Raw genomic sequence first — 20,188 nt, forward strand, 5'->3', positions numbered from 1 at the left:
TTGTTACCTGATTATGGTTATTGCTAATTTATGTTATCCTTGTTATTATAACAAAGAAATTACACAATCTTTTTCCCGTGTGAATAACCCCTTTTTAGAATCTTTATGTACTGTTTAAGCACCTCAGTGGCGTGGTTGGTTTGATCTTGGCCTGCCATCTTGGTGGCCGCGAGTTCGATTCTCGGGCATTCCATTGAGGGATCAGAGATGTGTATTTCTGGTGATAGAAGTACACTCTCGACGTTGTTCGGAAGTCACGTAAAGCCGTTGGTCCCGTTGCTGAATAACCACTGGTTCCGTGCAAAGTAAAAACACCTTACAGATTACATGCGGAAAATATTAAAAGTATTCCAGTGCTTGCTATGAGATTGTTTGGATGGCCTTACAGTACGTGTGGAGTTACTTGTGCGACTCATTTCGATGGTAAATGACGTAAGATGCTGCAAGGTTTCCTGGACTCTCTTGAGAGGCTGTTTGAACAATATGAAATGCGCTCATGCGGAGACATTGCATTCTTCTTGCTTGGCAAAGAAACTCCATTTTTCTTGAAATTGACGAGAAATATCCACAATTGAAAACATGGAAGTATACAGATCGACATTAGTAGAGAATCACTGTCTACTTATAGCGATAATTTACAATTAAGCTTCGCAGGCTCATAGAAAATAAAGATATTTTCGAAGGAATGACAGTGGTCAGGTCAACCATCATTCCAGAGAACTAAGAGTTGGATAGATTCCTAAAAGTTTACTTCTTGAATGGTTGATGACGCAGTTTTCTGGATCCTGCCATTGGGATTCTTGGGTCATGAGATATATATGAAAGCATTGTTTTATGGACTGGAACTATAGCCGTACCATGACTGATAAAAAACATTTATTTTTATGATAACAAATGCAACGGAGTGGCCTTTCGAACAAGGAAAAGAATATTGGTGTTTTCGGGGCTGCGTTGGGATGAGCAATTTGAGTTGGCTTCAGAAACGTTTAGAAATGAACGTTTCACTGTGTTTAGGTCGCATATATAACAGTAAATTTGAGATAACTGGGAAAACTAAAACTGTTCACAGTTGAACGCTACCAAGAGGAAGAGGCCAGTCACTAAAATGGTATTTCAGTCTACAGGAGGAAATGAACTAAATTATAGCTCATGATCCTGGAGTTTGGTCATCATAGCTATTCCTTTTATTAGTCTAGTAGTGTACCTGTCTGGTTTCCAGTCATGCTGCACAGTTTGAAATATTGGCGTCGATCTCCTGTTCCTGTCCCATATGCTAGGTACGTTTTTGGATGAGCCTGACTAGAGGGCATTCTTAGCTTGCGTTTGTCTAAATTGAACGGAACATATAACCAAAACACACTAACTACTTCTCAGCAAACACTTGTATCTAAAACATCGAAAGAGCTGATACATAGAATGGACAATACAATTTAGGCCAAAGGCCGACTGTTGTGACCTATGGAGTAATTCATAACTTGAAGGGAAATTGAGAGTAAAAAGGCATTAAAGTTGTGACAGGAGGAAAACTTCGCAGTTGCACTGTGAAACAATTGTTAGGAAAGGATAGGAAGTGAGATGGAGGAAAGAGAATATGAACGGAGGTGCAGTAGATGAAATGAAAGGGGATGCAGCTAGTGGCAGAGGGGATGCTGCAAAAAGTAATGCCTACAGTGCACGCCGTAAGGTGCACTGACTGCACTACCACCCTACGGGATTAGAGATATATAAGATTTTTAATGTAAGATTTTCGTTATGTAAGGTTTTTGTGAAAACTTTGGGATGATGTGAAATAGACAATGGTGAAGAAGTCAGGCATTGGCTTAGTAATACTGACTGCTGTCCATACAAAAAGAATGTCCGTTAAAGCGAACCATCCGTATTGAACATTGAGGTGTTTTATGGCGTATTATTAGTCAGTATAAGGAATGCTTTGTTGATAACAGAGAACAAGTTCATGTATGTATATATATATATATATTATATATATATATATATATATATATATATATATATATATATGTATGTATGATGTATATATATATATAGTATATATATATATATATAATATATATATATATATATTATATATGTATATATATATATATATATATACATATCATATAACACACACACACACACACACACACATATACACACATATATATATATATATATATATATATATATATATATATATATATATACATGTATATATAAATATATATATATATATATATATATATATATATATATATATATATATTTTATATATTATGCATATGTATTTATATATAATTATTTATCTCTTTCATATATATATATATATATATATATATATATATATATATATATATATATATATATATATATATATATATATATATATCTAGCTAAAAAATCACAGTAGATGCACGTAACTTCATTAAATAAGCGAATACCACAGGAAAATGATAGTCAGAAATCCAAGCGCTTTCGTCTTTACTAAGACATTGTCAGGGAACGAATGAAATACAGTTGGAAAGAAAGTTATCAGGTAAACAACAAGATCAAGAATGCCATAGGGTTAATTGTCAAAAGCGTAAAAATTAAAGAGATAATCCAGGATTATCTGATATCACACGGTCACAAACCTAAACATAGATTTAACCCTAACAGAAACTACAAAGTATCCGTACAGTCCAAAACATGTAAAAACTGAATATATTAATTTTGTTGCTTATATTTATCTACAACTTTTTTCATATGAAGGCATCAAGTTTAAATAAACCAAGACTTAAATTTAGAACATTTCTATTATTTGACTTGATGAAACAAGATTCAGTGATATACCTCTTAACTGTGTCATTACATGGGATTAAGGCTCTTGCTTGACTCCAGTTAAATCTCTCATAGATATATATATATATATAGATATATATATATATATATATATATATATATATATATATATATATATATATATATATATATATATATACTACTACATACATACATACATACTACATACATACATACATACACATATACAATTGCCACTACATATTTCCTAGAAATGTACCTCTAGTTTCAAATATTTGCATTTATCACATGAAAGCAAAGGATGATGGAAAAATGTCCTCGATTCAAGATTGTTGTCGGATTCACGTTGAATTGGTCGTTGGCCTTTCACGTCAACATGCTCGTAAAATTATGATCGTGCGGAAATGGTCAAAGGGTTGTGAATACAAAGGTGTGAAAACGTAACCTCGGTGTGCGCGATAAGCAGCTGCTTTGCGAACACCTGTGCTGGAAGATTTATTGTAGTGAACTTATGCAAGACCGGTTTTTATTCTGGACTGTTTAGTTTATATTTATATTAGTTCGTCGTATTTTTCTTGATCTCTGCTTGCTGTCCCATTTCTTCGTTTCTCATCAGGTTTACTTTGAATGTGAAATACCATCTGCTGTATTCCTACATCTATTGTGCCTTTTCTTGGAAATTTAAACAAACACACACACACGCACACTATATATATATATATATATATATATATATATATATATATATATATATATATATATATATATATATTCACCATATGCCTGTTTCTCCTTTGGAGGGTTTGGTCCAAGAAAGGTAGAGGCTTTATGGTTTCTCAGCTAATCTCTAGGGATGAAGTTGCTAGCCTCTCCCCTTCTTCCCTTTATCTCGACAAGTTTTATATATATAAAATATATATGTATATAGTTATTGTAAGAGGTAATAAAGCAGTAAAAAGGGACAACCGGGTATTTTGTATAATACTACAGTCCTCATTGCAAGGTGTGGAATTGTAAGGCGAGGAACTGGTGTGTGTATATATCTATATATATATATATATATATATATATATATAAAATTATATATCATATATATATATATATATATATATATATATATTATATATATATATATATATATATATATATTATATATATATATATATATATATATATATATATATATATATATATATATATATATATATATATATATATATATATATGCTGATTACAGTTGGATAACAAACATATTCGTAAAATTCAGATAATCGGAGATACGTTGATTCCCCGTAAGGGCTAGTGCCGTCAGTGCACCTCATGCGGTGCTCTGTAGGCATGACTTATGGTTCTTTGCAGCGTCCCTTCGGCCCCTAGCTGCTACCTCTTTTATTTCCTTTTACTTTTTCTTCCTGTTACGCCTTTCAATCGCTGTGACCTATGAGGTCATTCAGCTCTGAATGACCTCATCGGTCACAGCGCTGGGCCTTTGGCCAAAGTTCTATCTTCATTCCAAGAGGTCGACTTAAATGTGCCACTTATTTCGGATTAGGCCTCCAGAAAATTTGGTCAGCAATGTGTGGCTTCTACTGTTAAGCTCATGTTGTTTATGTGGCTGATTAACATCATGTTCCAGAATATGTCGTTGGTACATACATATGCTCCTTAAAAGCGGCAAGGATTCACTCCAAGTAATGTTATGGACCTGAATCTGTTACGTATGAAAATACCTGAATTCGCTGGTTCTTGCCTCTCTGCCATTTTTGAGTCTCGCTGCCATTTTTTTTTCTTTTTTTGTTCCAAATGTCTGGGTTATTCATCGTCCCATTTCTTCAGTAAATTTCTGTGTAATTTTTACAGAGTGTTTTGTAAACAACGAACCCAGTTTATTTCTTGGTATAAAATGCTCATTAATGAGTGAACTGATAGTCTTCTGAGTGAAAAAAATTAAAGGTACCTTGATATATTTTACGTATGTGAATTATATTTGTAATGTTACATTCCGCTAGTCGTGTACTGGGATTCTGTAGTAAAGTCTGTTTTCTGTATTGATGAATTCGAATGATATATATAAGGTTGATTATTCTGCAAGCATACTGGTGTCAGCCATTTGTACGCGTTTTACACTCTTTAAGGAAAAGGCAATAAGCAAACATAATCTTGCCTAAATCACTCTAGTGAATACAATTTCTAGAATGTTAGTTTTGTTTGTGCAGTAATGGCATATTTTAGGTTATCTCTCTTATGATCAAAATATCATTACTATCATTTTCCTTGGAATTTTGCGCTTGATAGTTTGAACTGATAGATAACTACTCACGATATTATCTCAGAATTGTGAGATATTGCGAAGTATTTAAGCTAGATTCTATCAAAATTATTATAATTTTTTAGATCCTTATACGGTTACTGTAATATCGTCTTCTGGAAACATTTGTACCACATATAGGTATTTTTGTTTACTCCCAAAACATCCCACTCAGTTTTGATCATAGCTATTTTTTGTTTACTCCCAAAAAATCCCACTGAGTTTTTATCATAGTTATTTATTTTTGTTTACTCCCAAAAAATCCCACTGAGTTTTTATCATAGTTATTTTTTTTGTTTACTCCCAAAAAATCCCACTGAGTTTTGATCATAGCTATTTTCTTTTGTTTACTCCCAAAACATCCCACTCAGTTTTGATCATAGCTATTTTTTAGTTTTACTTCCAAACATCCACGGGGGGGAGTGGATCATAGCTATTTTTTGTTTACTTCCAAAAACATCCCACTCAATTTTGATCATAACCTATTTTTTGTTTTACTCCCAAAACATTTTTCCCTCCAATTTTTGTTCCATTAGCTATTTTTTTGTTTTCTTTCCCAAACATCCCCACTCAATTTTTGATCATAGCTTTTTATTTTTTGTTTACTCCCAAAACATCCCACTCAATTTTGATCATAGCTATTTTTTGTTTACTTCCAAAACATCCCACTCAATTTTGATCATAGCTATTTTTTGTTTACTCCCAAAACTTCCACTCAATTTTGATCATAGCTATTTTTTTGTTTACTCCCAAAACATTCCACAATTTTTGATCATACTTATTTTTTTGTTTTAACTCCCCCCAAAAACCTTTCCCTCAATTTTTGACATAGCTATTTTTTGTTTACTCCCAAAACATGTTTTTCCCACTCAATTGTTGATCATAGCTATTTTTTTTTTTTTTTGTTTACTCCCAAAAGACACATTCCACTCAAAATTGATCATAGCTATTTTTTGTTTACTTCCAAAACAGTCCATCTCAATTTGATCATAGCTATTTTTTGTTTACTCCCAAAACATCCCACTCAATTTTGATCATAGCTATTTTTTGTTTACTTCCAAAACATTCCACTCAATTTTGATCATAGCTATTTTTTTGTTTACTCCCAAAACATCCCACTCAATTTTGATCATAGCTATTTTTTGTTTACTCCCAAAACTCCCACTCAAATTTTGATCATAGCTATTTTTTTTGTTTAAAAACTCCACAACATCACTCCATTTGATCATAGCTATTTTTTTGTTTACTCCCAAAACATCCCACTGAGTTTTGATCATAATTTTTTTGTTTACTCCTAAAACATCCCACTTAGTTTTGATATGCAGACCATTGTTACTTGTCTATATGCCACACTCTTCCATTCACAGTCAGGTTTAGTTCTTTGACAACTTTTCTCTTAGCCAGACATAATTATATCGTTCGGACACTGGACATTCTCTTAACTTGCACTGTTACCATATTACCTTAATCTCCTATGTAATCTTATCAACTTTTAGTGCAATTCCAATTTTACAACATATTAATTGTTTTCCTTATTTTTCTACAGTCATTTTCACAAGTATTTTATGGTTCACCCTCAACTCCTTTCACTTTGATATAATTCAGATATGTCCATCTCATATCCTATACTTTCAGTGATTGCTTATATTCACTTTTAATCGACGTGGATTGCATTGCATAGATTCATTTAATCGACATGGACTGCATTGCATATGTTCACTTAATCGTCATGGACTGCATTTTCTCCATACAATACTTGACCACATTTGTTTATCCTTAAATAAGGTACGTTATTGACCTATCTTTGTATTTACTTCTCCTCTGTGTAGTTTCTTCTCTTCCCTGAGTGCCCGCTAAAACTCATGGCTATATATTTTTTTTAACTCATTCATTTCTTGATTGAATTTTTCTTTCTATTATTCCAAGTTTCATAATTTTCCGTCTAGCAACTGCACTTCAGACATTCTTTTTATCCCCTCACTAAACCTCGCTATGTATAACCTCTACTACTGTTTTCACAAATGCCTGTACTAGCCAGCGTTTCTTGCTGTCCGTCTTTCTGTTCTTGAAATTAGCGTACAGTACAGCTTATACACAATATACTTTTTGATGTATATACCCTTCGTTTGTTTTTTATCTTGCTGCTTTCACTTATGACACTCTCTGAACCCTTCCTTTTCAACCCAAACGACCTATTTCCACCCTCACTTTAACCAGGTAATGATCAGGGATGTTTCGCGCCTCCCATATTCATCAGTTTATCCTTTCATTCATTATTTTTGCACAAAGACATATCCACAACCAATTGCCTCCCTCCCGTTTACCTCTTGCTAAGTGTATTTACATTCCGTCCTTTAGAACGACGAACTTTTAATCGTCAATTCCTTTGGAATACTTCTTCATAATTGACTGTCAATCAGTCTAGCAACTTTGCTGACCGTTTCTCTGCCATTTAGACACTTGTCTGACGTTTGTTTTGCTTTAAAAGTTATCTTCCCCCATTAAACTTTACAGCTGTTTACTAATAATATTAAAGAATGTTAATCAAATTTTAGGTCAGCGAATAAGTCCCATTAATATGATTTAGTAGAGCTCATTATGAACGTTCAAACTGCAGGGATTTATTAGAGAGAGAGAGAGAGAGAGAGAGAGAGAGGGGAGGGAGGAGGAGGAGGAAGGAGAAAGAGAGAGAGAGAGAGAGAGAGAGAGAGAAGAGAGAGCAGTGGTGTGTCTGTGTGTATGTATGAAAGAACGAGTAGTGTCATAGCGGGAGGAGAAGAATGAAAGTTAGAAGAGTGCCATGTTGACTGGAAAAGAGAGAATAGTGCCATGGCGATAAAGAGAAAGAGAGACAGGGAGTGAGAGAGAGAGAGAGAGTGAGAGTAAGGCCATGAAGAGAGAGAGAGAGAGAGAGAGAGAGAGTAGTGCAGTGGTGTAAGAGAGAGAGAGAGAGAAAGAGTGAGAGTGAGTGAGAGAGAGGGGTCGCCTAGCCCGGATCAGTTATGAAGTAGCAGTGGAGGTGTAACCACGTCTCTCGGATATGGCACCGCGGCCTCTGTTGTGCGCCTCGCCAACCCAAGAGAGCCGAAATACGTGAAAGATTGTGTAAGAGTACGTTGCCCCAGGGGGACCCTCTCAGGCCTCATTGTCTCTTGTCGTCGTGGTGAATGACGAGATTGTGTTCGATCTCGCTGTCGGGGAGGGAGAGAGTCTAAGAAGGAAAATACGGTGATGACAGGCCATGCAAACCATGGGATTTAAAGAGTGCCATGCCTTAGCAAGCAGGTTCCCGTCACGTCTGTGATGCTTGGGATCGTCGTTTGCGTTTCTCTGTGAGGAGGCAGTGTCGTGGCCATTGACCAGTGTCGAGGGAAGGCCTCAAGGAGAGGAGGTCCGATTTTTCACATTGTGAGGGCGAGGAGTTTTAAGAATGTGAACCCGATGGGTGGTGGGTGCCAGTTCGCGAGGAGCGGGAGGAGGAGGAGGAGGAGGAGATGGAGGGATGGAGTCGTTGGTTAAAGCACACGGCATCTGTGGCTTTTTTTTTTTTCTTTTTTTCTTTTTATTTCCAAAGGACAAACAATGGAACGACCGCCGTCGTAGTTCGATGGGACCAAACGTGTTTTTGGTGGTTGTCACCGCCCTCCTTATCTTTCGTCTCACGGCGTGTGGATATTGCATAGTAAGAGGTCGAGATTGTCTCGTCGCCGGACGAACTCATGCACAAACATTTGCTCTCGGCTCCGGCGTGTTCTTCTTTCACGTTCCCATAGTTGACCTGTACAAGTATTCATTTCATATATATGTGTATATAATGTATGTATGTACTATATAGTGATGTGTTTATATATATCAGTGCGCTAATTCTATGTATTTCCCTGTAAACTCATTGAAATAATCCTCATTGATGGTTCTGTTGTTGTCAGCTATGTAAAGGTTCATATGTAAATGTTTAAACACATGCATTATATATATATATATATATATATATATATATATATATATATATATATATATATATATATATATATATATATATACTTACATATATTACATATATATAAATTATATATATATATATATATATATATATATATATATATATATATATATATATATATATATATATATTATATATATATATATATGTACGTCTATACGTATATGAAAGTAGTCTTTAAATGTGGCACCCATAGAAGTTCATCCATAAACCCATAGAAGTGAACTTGCAAACACATCATAGAAGTATTCTGTACCCAGACAGGAAACCCAGACATTATTTGAAGGTTTCTATGATAGTTATTACAATTTGCTCACCAATGCTATGTATTTCTAATAAGAGAATAAGAGAGCATATATATATATATATATATATATATATATATATATATATATATATATATATATATATATATATGTTTATATATATATATATATATATATATATATATATATATATATATATATATATATATATATATACTGATATATATATATTATAAGAGCATGTACACATCTCAATATACACACACACATACTGAAATAGCTAAGAATCAGGAATGAATGCTGTTTGGTGCTTTTAATGAATTAAATCGCATCTATCTTTTAACAAGTTCATTTTCTTGTAGTGGCCCCTTTGCATCGCTAAGATGGTGGATTGTTAGGGGAAAACCAATCGGGATAAGCACAGCATAATAGATTCACAATTGTAGGCATTGCCGTGCATGCAGGTTAGCATTTTGTAAGTTATTTTTTATTTTTTCTATGCTATGCATACACCTTCACACCATTTTAGATATCCCCTAGGAAATATATAAAGACATGGGTGTACTGAAGGGTTGTGTGTCTCTTGAGTGGGAGAAATGCCGTTTAAAATACGGATTATATGCCCCTCCTCCCGGCCCCCCGCCCCTTGGACCAACATCACTCGCATTTTCCACTCTGTATGACGATGGGAAATAGAGCACTCGTGCATGTGGTTCCAGAATGGAAAAGCGAGATGGAGGAGAAAGTTTATGGTTGAATCCAAATCTCCACCTGACTGGGATTGAGAATGAGAAATGGTATTTGTCTTATGTGATTAGAAATTAGAAAAAACTGGCATCATTGGTAGATCTGGAGTAATGTTGCGGGAATGAGAATTAAAGATGCTTTTTGGAACTATTCTGAGAGAATCTTAATTTCAAGGAGAATATGATGATTGTGTAGAGGAGAGGATAGGTTAAAACATTTAAGATGAATTATACATGCAATATCAAGTAAGATTTGTTTCAAGTGTATGGAAGTATAAAAAGAGATGAAGATGTACAAAGGTAGGCAGATGTGTCAAGATGGACTAGTGTTTTTTTTTCTTTAATGATCTGTTTACTTGGAGAAGTGAATCATAATAGACACGTGTAAAGTGTGTAATTTGCAAGTTCAAGGAGAGAGGACTGGTAGACAGGAAAGGTATGGCGGTATGGGGGGGGGGGGGGGGGGGGGGGAGTTGGGTTAGAAGAGGCATTGAATCAAGAGAATTTTTCTGTTCAAGGAAACAGAAGAGTAAGAGCAATACAGAGGTTGGTGGTGTTGTTTGTGTAGGTGGAGAGATGCGCTACTGAAGAGAATTGTCTGTAGTAATGTAGTAATGTTGTGTGGCGGAAAATCTCCAAATAGGAATGAATTTGGTAGCAACCATTGTCCTGGATTAGGCTGGATTCATGGCTGCTTGAGAAAGACACACTCAAACATGTATTTAAATATATATATATATATATATATTATATATATAATATATATAGTATTATATATAGTATATATATATATATATATATATATATATATATATATATAGATATATATTAGATTATATGCCACATATATTATATCTATCTGATCTATCCTATTATATAATATATTATATAATAATATGTTATATTATATATATTATATATATAATATAATATAAATATACACTCGATATATCCATAATATACATATAAATATATATATATTATATATATATATTTATACCATGTTTGAGTGTGTCTTTCTGAAGCAGCCATGAGATTTCCCAGCCTAATGCCAGTAGCAATGGTGCTACCAAATTCATGTATTTGGGAGACTCCGCCACACAAACATTACTACTTCACTAGAGACATTCTTCTTCCAGTAGCGCATCTCTCCACCTACCACAAACAACACCCACCCAACCCTGTGTATTGCTCTTTACTCTTTCTGTTTCCTTGAACAGAAAAATTCTCTTGATTCTAACCCAATCCTCCCCCCACCCCCCGGGCCATACCTTTCCTGTCTTACCAGTTTTCCTCCTTGGAACTTGCAAATTACACACTATACAATGTCTTATTATGATTCACTTCTCCAAGTAAACAGATCATAAGAAAAAAAACACTAGTATTTTATCTTTGATATCTTGGCCTACCTTTGGTACATCTTTCATCTCTTTATATATATATATATATATATATATATAATATATAATATTATATATATATTTTTATAATATTATATAAATTATCTTGATATATATATACTAGATACATAGGAGTATATATAAATATATATACATATATATATATATATATATATATATATATATATATATATAAAATATCATAAAGATATAAAGATGGACCTTTCCCATTTAACCTAAGGGTAAATAGATGGGAGATAAGGGCCCTCTTCAAACGCAGCTGACAATCGACTTTTCCCTATCTCTGCAGACATAATAACTTGGTCCAGTGGGGAACATCCGTATTCAGATATTGAGATTACGCGCTTTTGTGGGCTGGGCTAATGCTGACTCCCAAAAAATATCTTCTTTTAAATTGTTACACGAAGGTTCATAGGACGTTTGATCATTTTGATACCTGTGCAAATATGTACTACACATTCAAGCTGCGCGCGTTTAATTTATTTTTACGAATACTTATGTTCCAATATTGTAATACTTTCCTCTGTTTGACCACTGTAGAATAAATTACCATAATACCAGTAAACTTTGTACACTGTATCTTGTAATTGTTATGGGACTCATTTAATCATATGTTTGTTCATCGTTTTTCCACCTAAGACCTTAAAAATAGTGAAAATAATCCGACTAAATGAGCCCTTTAAGTAACTGTGACGTATGGAAAAATGAATCGATCTGATTTTGTTGCAAATGGGACAAACAGGAAAAGTATTTAAAAGATTGTAACAGCATAAAAATTTTTTTAAGGACATCAAAAGCATCAGGTGTACTGTCTATATAGCAAATGCATTAGGTTACCCACACAATAATTTAGTGAAAGGCTTTCATTATAGGCAAACGTAATAAATTTAATTAAATTTTGGAGTCGGCAGCAGTTCAGTTAAGAAGTACGTCTTTCCATCTGAAGACTGGTGATTTTGTTTTCAGTTTAGTTGTGGTCACCATGAAGTTGATTGCATATAGACTTAAAATGTTGTCCATCTTTAACGTCTAGAAAATTAATGACATTGTATACGCACAAACACACGCATGTGTGTGTATGTGGTCTCCGTGGTCCTGTGGTTATTGACCTTGTCTCACGATGAAGAGACCAACATGGTCACAGCAGGAAACGATTTTGGTTTCTTTGCTGAAAAGTCCATGTGGTCATGAATAGCGAAGTCATTCTGCTTCCCCTTACCTGCATCGGTCAACGGGCAGTTTGTCAATTATGCCTCTGTTGACCCGAGCAGGAAAATAACTTTCAGTTTTGTCCCCCATCAATTTTTTTCTTTCATCTTCCTTCCCACGTCCACGCTTTCTAAGAACCAAAACAAAGCCCTTTCAATTCTTCTGGTATTACCAACGGTAACTCGATGCCCCAGTCCGCTTCGAGTTTTTCAAAGCTCCCGAAGGATCAGCAGTGCTTTCGTTTCGACTCGCTGACTTCCAAAGGCACGGTCGAGCGATCGAGTCGAAGCGAGGTTATCGAAAGTGATCGAGGTGTGAAGCGAACTCCATTTACCTCGATGCGACTGAGTTCAATTTCCACATTAATCCGTGAGGTCGTGGCCTGAATGGTTGGTCTTCATGAATCATTACGGCATTTATCTCTCTCTCTCTCTCTCTCTCTCTCTTCTCTCCATACATATGATTCAGTTGGTTTTGAATTATTAGTCTAATCCGATTATTCTCATGTAACATGGACTCTCTCCTCTCTCTCTCTCATTCTCGTCTCTCTCTCTCTCTCTCTCTCTACACACACACACACACACACACACACACACACACATGCCTGTTCCGTCTTTTAAGACGGTTGGTGTCCGAAGGTTTTCAACAAGTCTTTAAGGGTGGGTGAGTTTGGTAGCTCCATTCAGTTTTTGTGAACCCAGTTGATGCTGTAGTAGCTTCACATCAACCGTGCATCTGATCTCTAGGCCAGTCCCTTACGACACTCCTGATTGGCTGTTGATAAGCCAATCACAGGGTTGGAAACTCTGGCTCTCGAGAAAGTTCACATAGGCAGGATGTGTTCCACGTCTCTTTAAAGTTACATATTTCAATAGTATTCCTCAGGAGAGGTGGAACATACATCCTGCCTATGTGAACTCTCTCGAGAGACTGAGAGTTTCCAGTCCTGTGACTGGCTTATCAACAGCCAATCAGGAGCGTCGTAAGGGACTGTCATAGACATCAAATGCACGGTTGACGTGAATCAATTATAGTACTCAATCTCAGTAGGGTCAGATGTTGGCGGGGGCAGACCGGCCTTGAAAGTTAGATGTGTGTGGTGGATACAGTCTCGCCCAGTACTCTATAGTCAGATTAATATATAGATATATATATTATATATATATATATATATATATATATATATATATATATATATATATATATGTATCTTTCATATACAAGGGGTAGGCGACTATAGAGTCCTAAATGAGCCCCTAGGCAGTAAAACTTACAAAAGGTCCATTAACAGCTGTTAGGACTCCCTTCACTTAATATGTCATTCCAATCACTTCAGTCTTGCACACACATATTCTATCCTTTCCTGGATTTAAGGCCCTTCCTGCTAATACTTCTTACACTCATCGTTGTAACCTTTTTCCATGTCATCCTCTTCCCGCCAACAGTTCTGAGGTCCACACTTTTTTTCACCAAACTGTCATCGTCCATGGTTCCTTCATAAGCAGATAATCCCTGAATAGTCTGGTCCATCCTTCAGCTATACACGCCATTTTTTTTTTTTTTTTTTTTTTTTTTTACACTAGGACACATCTCCGAATCCTTCAGCCTGTTGGGTTTTGCGCCCCGTATTCTATGCGGACAGTTCATTTCAATTGCACAGTGGAGAGAAGGCTTAATAACTTTCCCCTCTTGCAAACACCTTCAGACACTTTTCCTAATTTCTGCTGTTTCTCTTCCCTGTCCCCAGTGAGCACTGTATTATATAAGCAAACACATTTCTTCGGAAATATTACCCTCTCAGAATTTCGGTCTGCCGGTTGGAAGTCCCCCATCGCCAATTTTAAGAAGTCTCCAATTGGAATTTTGGAGCGAAGACTATTATGCAAAATGAGCCCAAAGAATTTAATATAGCTTTGGTACGTTGACGACGTGATGTGTATGTGGCTGGGTTGTATGTTGTAAATGTAAACGCCAAACAATTTAATATAGCTTTGGTATGTTGACGACGTAATGTGTATGTGACTGTAGGTTGTAAATGTAAACGCCAAACAATTTGATATAGCTTAGGTATGTTGAGGACTTAATGGCTGTATGTTGTAGATGCAAACGCCATGTTCTTGTAGACTAAATGAATTGGTGCCATCAGTAAGATGTATGATGGATCTGGAAAGTGATTGTTGCATACCCTCTTGGATCGCCGAATACATGAGGTAGTAATTGGCTTAGATTTAGTATACACCGAAAACCTACCAAGATATCAGTATTCACATTCATGTTTTTAAGACCTCTGTGTACGTATATGCAGCCTTGAACATATTGATGATGGAATAACGCAATTAGGAATACAGGCAAGGCATTAAAATCCCTTCCATTGTGTAAGACGATGCACTGAGAATGACAAAAAGAGAAAAAATAATAAAATAAAATAAAATAACGATAGCAAGAGAAATGTTTAACACAAAATACTTTGTTATAGCTTGCAAATATTCATCATTTACTTTCAAGATCTTTAGAGATAATTAGGCAATTGAGAACAGCAAAACTATGAAAAAAAAAGCTTTTGAATATCAAATGCCTTATGCAACAAAGATCACGAACGTCACGTGACAATCTAAGTTTTTTAGACTGAAAAATCATTGGAAAGGGGAACAGAGAAAGATGAAACGTGTATAGATCAAGCTCAAAATAACAAATAATTTTCGATCACGGTGGTAAAAACAAGTGATTTCTTATAATAACATGCAGGAAAGAAATGCAGCAGAATCCACTGTTATGAAGGAAACTTTTGGTAGGAATATAAGAATGAGCATGTGAATGGATCATAGTAAACATTTTTAGTTAGGAAGGAAATTTACGTATGGTTGGAATATAATAATCAGCATGTGGATATGGGAAAGTAAACCATTCCAAAGGAAATATGTAAAATGTATGAATTTTAAAGTACGGAGTTAGTCTTGTCGTAAAAAAAAATACAACAACAACAACTATCAATTTTTCAATTTTCCTCTCAAGAACAACACAGGCGAGGAGGGACCATCTGCGCCCGAAAATCAAGGTTTATTAATGTCGCTCTCACCCTAGGTCATAAATGAGATAGGGAGGACTCTTGCTTGCTCTTCTGACCTGCTTTCAGCAGTCATCTGCCGTCTTGTGTTCGTTTGTACGTAAAGTCCTACTATTATTTATTAGTCCTCTTGAGGATGTCTTATAAATAGGGCGAAACTTGGGAATGTTCATATACCTTATGTTTAATTGTTCCTGGTGGTACTGTTAAGATTTCGATCGCAACGACATAGTACACACACACACACACATATTTTATATATGTATATATATGTATATTTATATATGAATGTGTGTGATCGTTTGCGTGTGTGTATGCATATTTCATATATGTATATATATATATGTATATTTATATATGAATATGTGTGTTCGCTTGCGTATATGTATGCATGTATATTATATGTATAAATATATACTATACGCACACGTATGTGTATATACACATATATCGTACATTATTTCGTATTATTATAAGAGGATGCGTGAATAGTTCTACGAAAATATTAATTCTGCGCTTATAATCACAGAAATTCAATTGTTAAACCTTTTGCGTTGCAATTTTATCACTTTAGATTGCGTAAGTATTTCATATCTAAAAGGATTTCGTCACTTTGTATGCACTGCAGCAGTTCGTTAGTTGTTTAGGAGAGAGTTAATAAAGTGATTTGTTCAGTCGGTGGGAACAACTACATTCTTACACAGAAACGTAGCGTTACTACGCAAACGCATGTAATAGATTGCCAGTTCGGTCAGATCTCTCTCATGTTTTCAGTAACAATGGAGTGAACATTTATTAATGAAAGATTATGGAAGCCGGATTTTCCTACATTCACCAGAAAGACAAATTTATTATTATTATTATTATTATTATTATTATTATTATTATTATTATTATTATTATCATTATTATATTATTGTATGGAGAATAAGGAAAAGCATATCCAAGAGAAGATAACATTATGGGAGACGCTACTTTCTGTATAGCCTTCATTTAAGAACATCTTACCATCCTTCCTCCCCAGCAACTGCTTCGAAAGTTGTTGCCAATATTAGTCTCGCAGAGTAACAACTGAAGGCACAGAGCAATTGCTCAACTCCCGAACAAGTGGATGATAACAGTTGTCGTCGTCGTCGAACGGCGAGCGAAGGCACCCCTGGGCTCAGTCGAGCGAAGTAGCATCTGTTTGAGATGTAGTGCCAAGTGTAATAGGTGTCAAGTGGCGCTAATAGGTGGCTACGACAGATAGTGTCAGCCCAAGAGGCATACGTTTCGTTTTGATGTATTTGTGATAGTTCGGTTGATTTGGTGACGTCGAATGCGCGCGTTTTCATCAACGCGATGGAGGAGAAAAAGGATCAAATTGCGAGAGATGCTTTTGACAGTCTGCACTGAGCGATGCCTCGCGGCAGTGCCTTCTTGATGCCTTGAAGATAAACAGTAATCTGTGCGGGTGGACAGAGTGCTCTAAGTGGATAATTGTAGTTAAATGAAAGAGGAAGCACTTTGTTGTCCTTGATAGCTGAACTTGAAGGCAATATGAAGCGCAGAATTTTTGTTCCATTGTCAGATACTGTTACTGATGCGTAAGGTGACCTAATTTTGAAAAGGGGCTGTTTGCTCCTTGAACAAGAAGTAGGGAGTCCTCTTCAATATCGAGGTTCTGAGAAGAATGTCTTAGTTTCTCACTCAATACCTCAGATGCCTCCTTAACTTTCCATGCAGTTCTTGCAGTGTCTCTTGTCGCTAATTGGCTGTTTCGACTGGCTCTGCATCCCTAACCTACGGTATTTGTTAAGAATGGCATTCCTGTTGATAAGAATTTGAGATAGCTATATTTACTGCCCACACGGAGGCTGTTTCTCCTCGAAATTCATTTATAGCCAACAATAATTAACCAGAATGATCAGCTGTTTATGTGACATTAATTCTAGAAAAAATATGAGAATTTTCTGTTTGAAGGTGACATTTCAGTAATGTAGGAATGGGCGGGGTTAAGAAAGGATTGCAAATGCTCGTCGAGTGGGTTCTGAGACTGTAAAGAAGGCAAATATAAGAATGGGAAGAGACGCCAGGCGTGAACTGTTGACTTGCATTTCTCAGAAGCATCCTGCCATTAGGGGAGAGAGAGAGAGAGAAGAGAGAGAGAGAGAGAGAGAGCATCTGAAATAGCCTTGTTGACCTCTTAGCTTTTCGATTCCCTCTTTGATCCGAAATGATGTAATCACTATGATTCAAGGCTTGGTAGCGACAAGCGTATTCAAAATGTGCGAAGAATTCGACTAGTTGAAAACTCGTTGAGGTTACGAAAAATACATTTATTAGTGTATGTATATATATATATATATATATATATATATATATATATATATATATATTATATATATATAAGCATGCATACATACATAATATACACACTTCTGTTCCCTATACTTCTGATCTTCAAAGCAAAGAGTTTCAATTCTGACTGAAAAGACAAATTGCTAATATATATATATATATGTGTGTGTGTGTGTGTGTGTATATATACATATATATATATATATATATATATATATATATATATATACTACTTATTTGTTCGATTCCCTTTTCCGGAAATGTTTATTGTACGAAATATGTTTTCACCTCACACAGAAAAGCATACCAGTGATTACTCGTATTTTGCGAAGATGTGATGGGCTATCGTACCTTGTAGTACATAATGTGGACATAACGCTTATCAAAAAGTTATCTGATGTTGCTTCCCTAGAGTTTTAGTCGTGGAACCTTATACTATCTGTATTTCGATTGTGAATAAACTGTTGCTGAAATTGTGGAGGCTAGAGATCAGAGTTTATTTCAGCACAGTGAGCGAATGTGGTATTTTGTGAAGGGTACCTCGAGTGAGGTACTGTCGTGGTTTGTAATTTACCCTTTTGGATTTCAGTTATTCCCTCTCCTTCGGAATCGTGCATCTTACGCTTTCAATCGTGCCGGTATTGATCGTCTCCTATCAACGTGTTGGTCCCTGTAATTATTGCGTTAGAGGTTCTATTCAGTAACACTGCGTCTTTCCCATGATGGCGAGTTTGTGTTTCTTTCAGTGGGAGATCTTTCCTTTCTGTATTTCCCTTTGCCTTCTCTTACTTCCTAATGGGCACCATATTCTTTGTAACCTTGAATTTCAAGTCAATGGCCCCTTTGCGTTTGTTTCATATGAATAGGGTTCATATTCTAAATAATAATAATGATGATAATAATAATAATAATAATATCTTAATCTTACTATAATGGGCATAATGTATGTCAGTCCGTGTGTCATTCAATCACGGCCAAACGGCTGGTCCGATGGGCATGAAACTTGGCAGGGTTATAGTGGGGACCCCTATGATGGTTTATAATGGGGTTTCATCCTACCTTCCCCCACTCCTCCGTAGGGGGTGGGCGTGAGAAGGGATTCCCTGAAACGGAGCTGGTTCTGCCCGTGAAACGAGGCTGGTTACGCCCGTAAACTTTGTTACTTTACGAATTTTCATACATAAATTCTGTATGCATATGTTTGCTAGTAATAATAATAATAATAATAATAATAATAATAATTTTTATTTTCGTAATTTAATGGTTTTACAAAGTGGCTCATGAACCGTCTGTCCTTCCCTTTCCTAAGTCACCTACTTTCCTGAAGTTTTGTTATGTTGCAAACTACGGAGGCCTGCATTGATTTCGATCATTCGCAGGATAACGGGAGATCAGACTGGCAAGAGCTGTGTCTAAAATTCGAAAAACATTTCGACAGCAAAACCCAAAATTCCAGTTTTGTCGTCTATCTGTGCAATATGAAAAAGAGCATGAAATCATCCCATCGACGAGGCGTCGATGACCTTACTGGTTGCGACGACATTTCACGTAAATCAGTCAGTCCCCAGCATCCGAGTGCGATAGATAGAGACGTCTTGAGCCGAGGGACTTCAGCTTGCATCTTGCTGCTCCTCTCGTAATGGCAGGAGATGAACACGTCACTTAATATAGGTACGACCATGATGACGGCTGACTGACGTCGGCAATGAGAGCTCATTTACGACCCACCTTGAACGACACAATACCCGCTAATGGCCTCCTCCTTTTCAAACAGAGGCCGACGGGAGAGCGCAAAACAATGGCGGCATTTAAACTTTGTCTGGAATGTGTGTGTGTATACCACGTGAGAGAGAAAGATTATTCACTTAATTTTTCTATTTTTCGTAACATTATACACACGCAATAACTGCCATGAAAATTAAAGCCTCAAACTATATATATATAATATATATATATATATATATATATATTATATATATATATATATATATATATATATATATGTATATATATGATATCGCTTCCAACGCCGCGT

At 35.7% G+C, this 20,188-nt stretch overlaps 1 protein-coding gene across 5 annotated transcripts in view; it reads left to right on the forward strand.

The window, feature by feature from the left end:
- Positions 1 to 20,188, forward strand: part of LOC135222946 (inactive phospholipase C-like protein 2) — a 658,580-nt gene that overhangs the window by 20,740 nt on the left and 617,652 nt on the right. For 3 of the 5 annotated variants that reach the window (XM_064261392.1, XM_064261394.1, XM_064261395.1), the window contains exon 1: positions 8,104 to 8,212. The exons of 1 other annotated variant lie outside the window; for it this stretch is intronic. The gene's annotated coding sequence lies outside the window, so the exon portion shown is untranslated. Of the gene's footprint in view, positions 1 to 8,103; positions 8,219 to 20,188 lie in introns of those variants that run through there. One more of the 5 variants, XM_064261393.1, reaches the window with a different exon arrangement.

The sequence above is a fragment of the Macrobrachium nipponense genome, chromosome 8 (assembly GCF_015104395.2).
Source record: "Macrobrachium nipponense isolate FS-2020 chromosome 8, ASM1510439v2, whole genome shotgun sequence".
NCBI classification, from domain to species: domain Eukaryota; kingdom Metazoa; phylum Arthropoda; class Malacostraca; order Decapoda; family Palaemonidae; genus Macrobrachium; species Macrobrachium nipponense.